This window comes from Macrosteles quadrilineatus, unplaced genomic scaffold (assembly GCF_028750875.1).
Source record: "Macrosteles quadrilineatus isolate MER2022 unplaced genomic scaffold, UCM_ALF_1.0 Scaffold_3__2_contigs__length_128488019, whole genome shotgun sequence".
NCBI lineage: Eukaryota > Metazoa > Arthropoda > Insecta > Hemiptera > Cicadellidae > Macrosteles > Macrosteles quadrilineatus.
In genome coordinates, this window is record NW_026542596.1 from 84,938,811 (window position 1) to 84,946,313 (window position 7,503).

Below are 7,503 nucleotides of genomic sequence, written 5' to 3' on the forward strand. Positions count from 1 at the left end.
TGAAACTGTTAAAACAATAAATAAACAGCTTGGAGTATTCAATGCTCCTGAAATAGTACTTCACGCAACGATTGCGTTAAGTGAGTCTTTACGACACGAGTATAAAATTTAAAAACTTCTACGAGTGTCGTAAAGACTATTAACGCGAGTTGCGTACACTACTTTACCTACGACCGTTTTTTTAATTACTATCAATCTGGATTTAATTACTAACAATCACTACTGAAAGTGATGCAACGACTTGTTGTATAAATAGCTGACTTCCTGTAATTACGTGTTTGTTAAACTTCGTTAAATATTACATTGCTAGCAGCATTCTTACCATAAATAATATTGTATCAGGTACAATTCGGCAAATATTTCATTTATTTTTGGACTTCCACCAACTTAATTAAGAATACGCGAGTATCAACATGAACAAGTCGGATCAACAATTAAATTGGTCAACTAATCAGCTGATTAGTTGACGTTCGAAGCATTACAATTTTAATTCTTTTCTCTTAATACTTGAACCTCATTGGTCCGTTACCTGTGTGGATATGAAAAAAACTATGCTGATATGAAATGAAACGATGCTGATATGAAAGTAAACAGCTGTAAAGTGAAACTTTTCAATTCTAAGAACTGGACTGAAATGGCTACTTTAAAAAACGGTCGTAGGTAAAAGTTTTAACAGTTCAAAAGTATCCCCAATATAAGAATATATATTTTGAATAGAATAGAATATGATATTGTGAAATATAAGAAATAAGACTCAACGAGAAGTAGTTGTAAATATGTGTATGATACTAAATTATTGTTCAGTTTGCAGTAGATCGTCTGTAATAGTGTAGTTGCGAACATTGGAAAAACATATAAAACAACAGTAATGTGTTTGAAAACATTATCATTAAAAAGGTTCCTCATGAAATGCGTAATACTGTATTAAGTTTTTGTCTATGTCCTCATTAAAAATTATTCCCAAAACAAAAGTTAAAATAGTTATTGAGTTTTGTTGTTGTTTGTTGTTGTACCTACCTATTAACTAGTTTGAAATACATATGTAAAAAAGTATGTAAATGTAATTTGAGGTATTGAGACATTTTTGAGTTTGTGAACCCACAAGTAAGTTGAGAGGTAATATCCATTTTACCTAAGATTGTATATTTCGTTAAAAATCCTGCAAATATGTTTGGTATTTGTTTACTTTAGGGGCTTCTAACGAATTTTGAAAAAAATGTTTTTTCTCATTATTTGGCCTATTTTGAACACTTTTTACATTTGACACTTTTGGGGCAAACGGTTATTTCACCCTGAAAATAGCGTTTGAAAATCGCGAGAATTTTTCAGCAATTGCCATTTTTACTTCGAAAATCAGGTTTTCCACCCTTGCCTTTCTTTAAATGTGTTTTTATTATTGTAGTAATAAGCAGATGTATATTTAAACTAACCTAACCTAACCTTGGTTTAACGAAAAATCCACTTTTCGGCATATTGCTAACCTAAGCATTGGTTAGGTAGGGTTGGGTTAGGTTAGGTAGGATTGGGTAAGGTTAGGTTAAGTTAGGTTAGGTTAGGTTAGTTTACGTAAGGTTAAGTTAGGTTAGGTTAGGTTCCATTTAGGTTAATATGCATTTTAGGGTTTGCACGCGATTTTTGAAATTTTTTTTTCATTCTACTCGAAATTTAACGCTGATTCCGAAAATGACGTTCTTTTTCCGCGGAAAACGACCATAACGCGGAAAAACGACCAAAACGACCAAAATATTTTTTTAACAAAACACGTCATGTGGGTACTCAAATTAACCGGAATATTTAGCAGATCACGACTATGCAAGAATTTTTTTGGATCCGAGGTCAAATAAGCGAGATATTCACGAAAACGTGATACTACCAGCAATAACTCCAACTCACTAGGGGACAGGTGGGAATTCGGGGGTTTTGGGTGGGGGAGACATCTAACGTGGTTTATCGTTGTAATTTAATGTGTAAAAAATAATGGGTAATTAGTCGGGAGAATTATGGGAGATATGCTTGAAATTGGGAAATTTTTCAGTACCAACCTATTCATTGGTTGTAGTAGCACTGCCATGTTGCTCGTTAGGTTAGGTTAGGTTAGGTTAGGTTGGTTAGGTTAGGTTGGTTAGGTTAGGTTAGGTTAGGTTAGGTTGATTAGGTTAGGTTAGGTTAGGTTAGGTTAGGTTGGTTAGGTTAGTTTGGTTAGGTTAGGTTGGTTAGGTTAGGTTAGGTTGGTGTGGTTGGTTAGGTTAGGTTTGGTTAGGTTGGTTAGGTTGGTTAGGTTAGGTTAGGTTGGTTAGGTTAGGTTGGTTAGGTTAGGTTAGGTTAGGTTGGTTAGGTTAGGTTGGTTAGGTTAGGTTAGGTTAGGTTAGGTTGGTTAGGTTAGGTTGGTTAGGTTAGGTTAGGTTAGATTGATTAGGTTAGGTTAGGTTAGATTGATTAGGTTAGGTTAGGTTGGTTAGGTTAGGTTGGTTAGGTTAGGTTAGGTTGATTAGGTTAGGTTAGGTTAGGTTAAGTTAGGTTAGGTCAGTTTGGTTAGGTTAGGTTGGTTAGGTTAGGTTAGGTTGGTTAGGTTAGGTTAGGTTGGTTAGGTTGGTTAGGTTGGTTAGGTTAGGGTAGGTTAGGTTAAGTTAAATGTTTGTCAAAAGATTGTACTGTACAGTATACCTTACAAGGTTATATGTCAAGTTACCAAAAAGATTAAAAATGTTATTTTAGTATAAGTAGAACAGTTCTCTATTTAACCAACGAGATCTAATTAATGGGTTGTGTTGCTTAGAATTGCCCTCAGTAATAAGGTTGGTTGGCTTTAAGGAACATTTACTTAATGCCAGGATTAGTATTAGCCTTGCAATTTCAAAAACCGGGAGCAATTAAAGTCTTAAGGAGAATTCCTACATTATATGTATGACTTCTAATTGAGACCATTTAGTTTATCATAGTTTACGAGGATTTCAATTATGTCTCTGAGTCTTGTAACAGTAAAATAAATTAGATTTTGTCTCTATTTTTGTTTGACATTTTAAAATTAGTTCAAATTTAGGATCAGGTAGCCTATATGCTGTATAATATTTTTGTGAAACTTCTTGTGGTTTGAGTAAGACTTGCCACAATATTAACTTACAATATTATGTTTACTTGTGGTTGGCTGTGTTGCTAGCCTAGAGGTTATCGTCTCGGACTTAACAGGACGAGAGGTTCGGGTTCAACTCCCGACAAACCCACAAATCTTAAGGGTATGGACCAATTTCTCAAAAAGCGTGTGTAAATAACTCCTTTGAAATTGTTTAAGTCATAGAAAATGACAAAGAAAAATACTTAAAAACCAAAAATTTTATAGGTTGTTGGTTGCCTTCAGGTTTAAAATCAAAGTTATACAACTATTGTTGGCCTGATTTATCACGGAAAACACGATTTAAATGCATTTCTATAATGCTAAACTTATTTAAACAATACCAATTTCTAATTTAATTACTTTCAATTTCAAAATAATCCCTATATAGCAATAAAACGTTACGTTACTTGGTTAGCTTGCTTAGTTACCTAGCTTAGTGCTTGGAGCACAAACTTCAGACCAAGAATCTTAAATTTATGTCCACGAGAAATGACTGTTTTCTCTGTGATAGTTCCACGATTAATTTTGGAGGCCATCTTAAGATAGATCCTCTTATCTTTAAAAGATTTGATGTTTAAAAAAGATGCTACTCAGGTTATCAGATTACTCTTTGTAGAGAAGATCTTCCATCAGTAAAATCATCAAGTTATATCCTTAAACTCTCAACTTTATGTAGAATCCAGAGGAATATATGATATTACTACAAAATGTTCTAACTTCACCGATTTAATTAATCAAATTTGCTTCGACAAGCATGTGGTTTTTCCTGATTGAAACAGTTGAAACCATAAATAAACAGCCTGGAGTGTTCAATGCTCCTGGAAAAGTTTCGACGGTTCAAAAGTATCCCCGATTTTATGTTATATGATGGCCAAAAAACTGCACTAATGTTTGGCACAACATAAGGACGTGTCTGATATTGTGAAATATAAGAAATTCAACTCAACGAGATGTACAACAAGCATGCAGTCTTTAACTATTGAAACTGTTAAAACAATAAATAAACAGCTTGGAGTATTCAATGCTCCTGAAATAGTACTTCACGCAACGATTGCGTTAAGTGAGTCTTTACGACACGAGTATAAAATTTAAAAACTTCTACGAGTGTCGTAAAGACTATTAACGCGAGTTGCGTACACTACTTTACCTACGACCGTTTTTTTAATTACTATCAATCTGGATTTAATTACTAACAATCACTACTGAAAGTGATGCAACGACTTGTTGTATAAATAGCTGACTTCCTGTAATTACGTGTTTGTTAAACTTCGTTAAATATTACATTGCTAGCAGCATTCTTACCATAAATAATATTGTATCAGGTACAATTCGGCAAATATTTCATTTATTTTTGGACTTCCACCAACTTAATTAAGAATACGCGAGTATCAACATGAACAAGTCGGATCAACAATTAAATTGGTCAACTAATCAGCTGATTAGTTGACGTTCGAAGCATTACAATTTTAATTCTTTTCTCTTAATACTTGAACCTCATTGGTCCGTTACCTGTGTGGATATGAAAAAAACTATGCTGATATGAAATGAAACGATGCTGATATGAAAGTAAACAGCTGTAAAGTGAAACTTTTCAATTCTAAGAACTGGACTGAAATGGCTACTTTAAAAAACGGTCGTAGGTAAAAGTTTTAACAGTTCAAAAGTATCCCCAATATAAGAATATATATTTTGAATAGAATAGAATATGATATTGTGAAATATAAGAAATAAGACTCAACGAGAAGTAGTTGTAAATATGTGTATGATACTAAATTATTGTTCAGTTTGCAGTAGATCGTCTGTAATAGTGTAGTTGCGAACATTGGAAAAACATATAAAACAACAGTAATGTGTTTGAAAACATTATCATTAAAAAGGTTCCTCATGAAATGCGTAATACTGTATTAAGTTTTTGTCTATGTCCTCATTAAAAATTATTCCCAAAACAAAAGTTAAAATAGTTATTGAGTTTTGTTGTTGTTTGTTGTTGTACCTACCTATTAACTAGTTTGAAATACATATGTAAAAAAGTATGTAAATGTAATTTGAGGTATTGAGACATTTTTGAGTTTGTGAACCCACAAGTAAGTTGAGAGGTAATATCCATTTTACCTAAGATTGTATATTTCGTTAAAAATCCTGCAAATATGTTTGGTATTTGTTTACTTTAGGGGCTTCTAACGAATTTTGAAAAAAATGTTTTTTCTCATTATTTGGCCTATTTTGAACACTTTTTACATTTGACACTTTTGGGGCAAACGGTTATTTCACCCTGAAAATAGCGTTTGAAAATCGCGAGAATTTTTCAGCAATTGCCATTTTTACTTCGAAAATCAGGTTTTCCACCCTTGCCTTTCTTTAAATGTGTTTTTATTATTGTAGTAATAAGCAGATGTATATTTAAACTAACCTAACCTAACCTTGGTTTAACGAAAAATCCACTTTTCGGCATATTGCTAACCTAAGCATTGGTTAGGTAGGGTTGGGTTAGGTTAGGTAGGATTGGGTAAGGTTAGGTTAAGTTAGGTTAGGTTAGGTTAGTTTACGTAAGGTTAAGTTAGGTTAGGTTAGGTTCCATTTAGGTTAATATGCATTTTAGGGTTTGCACGCGATTTTTGAAATTTTTTTTTCATTCTACTCGAAATTTAACGCTGATTCCGAAAATGACGTTCTTTTTCCGCGGAAAACGACCATAACGCGGAAAAACGACCAAAACGACCAAAATATTTTTTTTAACAAAACACGTCATGTGGGTACTCAAATTAACCGGAATATTTAGCAGATCACGACTATGCAAGAATTTTTTTGGATCCGAGGTCAAATAAGCGAGATATTCACGAAAACGTGATACTACCAGCAATAACTCCAACTCACTAGGGGACAGGTGGGAATTCGGGGGTTTTGGGTGGGGGAGACATCTAACGTGGTTTATCGTTGTAATTTAATGTGTAAAAAATAATGGGTAATTAGTCGGGAGAATTATGGGAGATATGCTTGAAATTGGGAAATTTTTCAGTACCAACCTATTCATTGGTTGTAGTAGCACTGCCATGTTGCTCGTTAGGTTAGGTTAGGTTAGGTTAGGTTGGTTAGGTTAGGTTGGTTAGGTTAGGTTAGGTTAGGTTAGGTTGATTAGGTTAGGTTAGGTTAGGTTAGGTTAGGTTGGTTAGGTTAGTTTGGTTAGGTTAGGTTGGTTAGGTTAGGTTAGGTTGGTGTGGTTGGTTAGGTTAGGTTTGGTTAGGTTGGTTAGGTTGGTTAGGTTAGGTTAGGTTGGTTAGGTTAGGTTGGTTAGGTTAGGTTAGGTTAGGTTGGTTAGGTTAGGTTGGTTAGGTTAGGTTAGGTTAGGTTAGGTTGGTTAGGTTAGGTTGGTTAGGTTAGGTTAGGTTAGATTGATTAGGTTAGGTTAGGTTAGATTGATTAGGTTAGGTTAGGTTGGTTAGGTTAGGTTGGTTAGGTTAGGTTAGGTTGATTAGGTTAGGTTAGGTTAGGTTAAGTTAGGTTAGGTCAGTTTGGTTAGGTTAGGTTGGTTAGGTTAGGTTAGGTTGGTTAGGTTAGGTTAGGTTGGTTAGGTTGGTTAGGTTGGTTAGGTTGGTTAGGTTAGGGTAGGTTAGGTTAAGTTAGGTTATGCATAGTATCATCCCTTTTACCTGTTAAATTAAAACATAAACAATTATAATAAAATAATGACCAGCTGATCCTGATCAGCTGGTATTTTAACACAGACAAAAGTTAGAGCAAAAATCCAAAATAGCATCGCATATTTACGTGAAAATCTCGCTTATTTGACCTCGAAAAAATTCTTGCATAGTCGTGATCTGCTTAATATTACGGTTAATTTGAGTACCCACATGACGTGTTTTGGTAAAAAAAAAGAGTTTTTGGTCGTTTTGGTCGTTTTCCGCGTTATGGTCGTTTTCCGCGTTATGGTCGTTTTCCGCGGAAAAAGAATGTCATTTTTGGAATCAGCGTTAAATTTCGAGTAGAATGAAAAAAAATTTCAAAAATCGCGTGCAAACCCTAAAATGCATGTGATTTTAGGCTAATTGATTTAAATAATAACTTAATAACTAGCCATACCTTACCTAACCTTAAATAACCTAACCTAACCTAACCTAACCTAACGTAACCTAACCTTGGTTTAACTAATAATCCGCTATTTTCGGCATATTGCTAACCTAAGCATTGGTTAGGTAAGGTTGGGTTAGGTTTAAGTTAGGTTAGGTTAGGTTAGGTTAGATTAGATAAAGTTAGGTTGGATTATATTTAGGCCCTAGGTCCTTAGTAATAGTAAAAACACATTAGAGTAAAAAAACTACGCAAATTTTTAGCACTTTTTGCAATTTTCAAACGCGATTTTCAGGGTGAAATAGGCGTTTGCCCCAAAAGTGCTA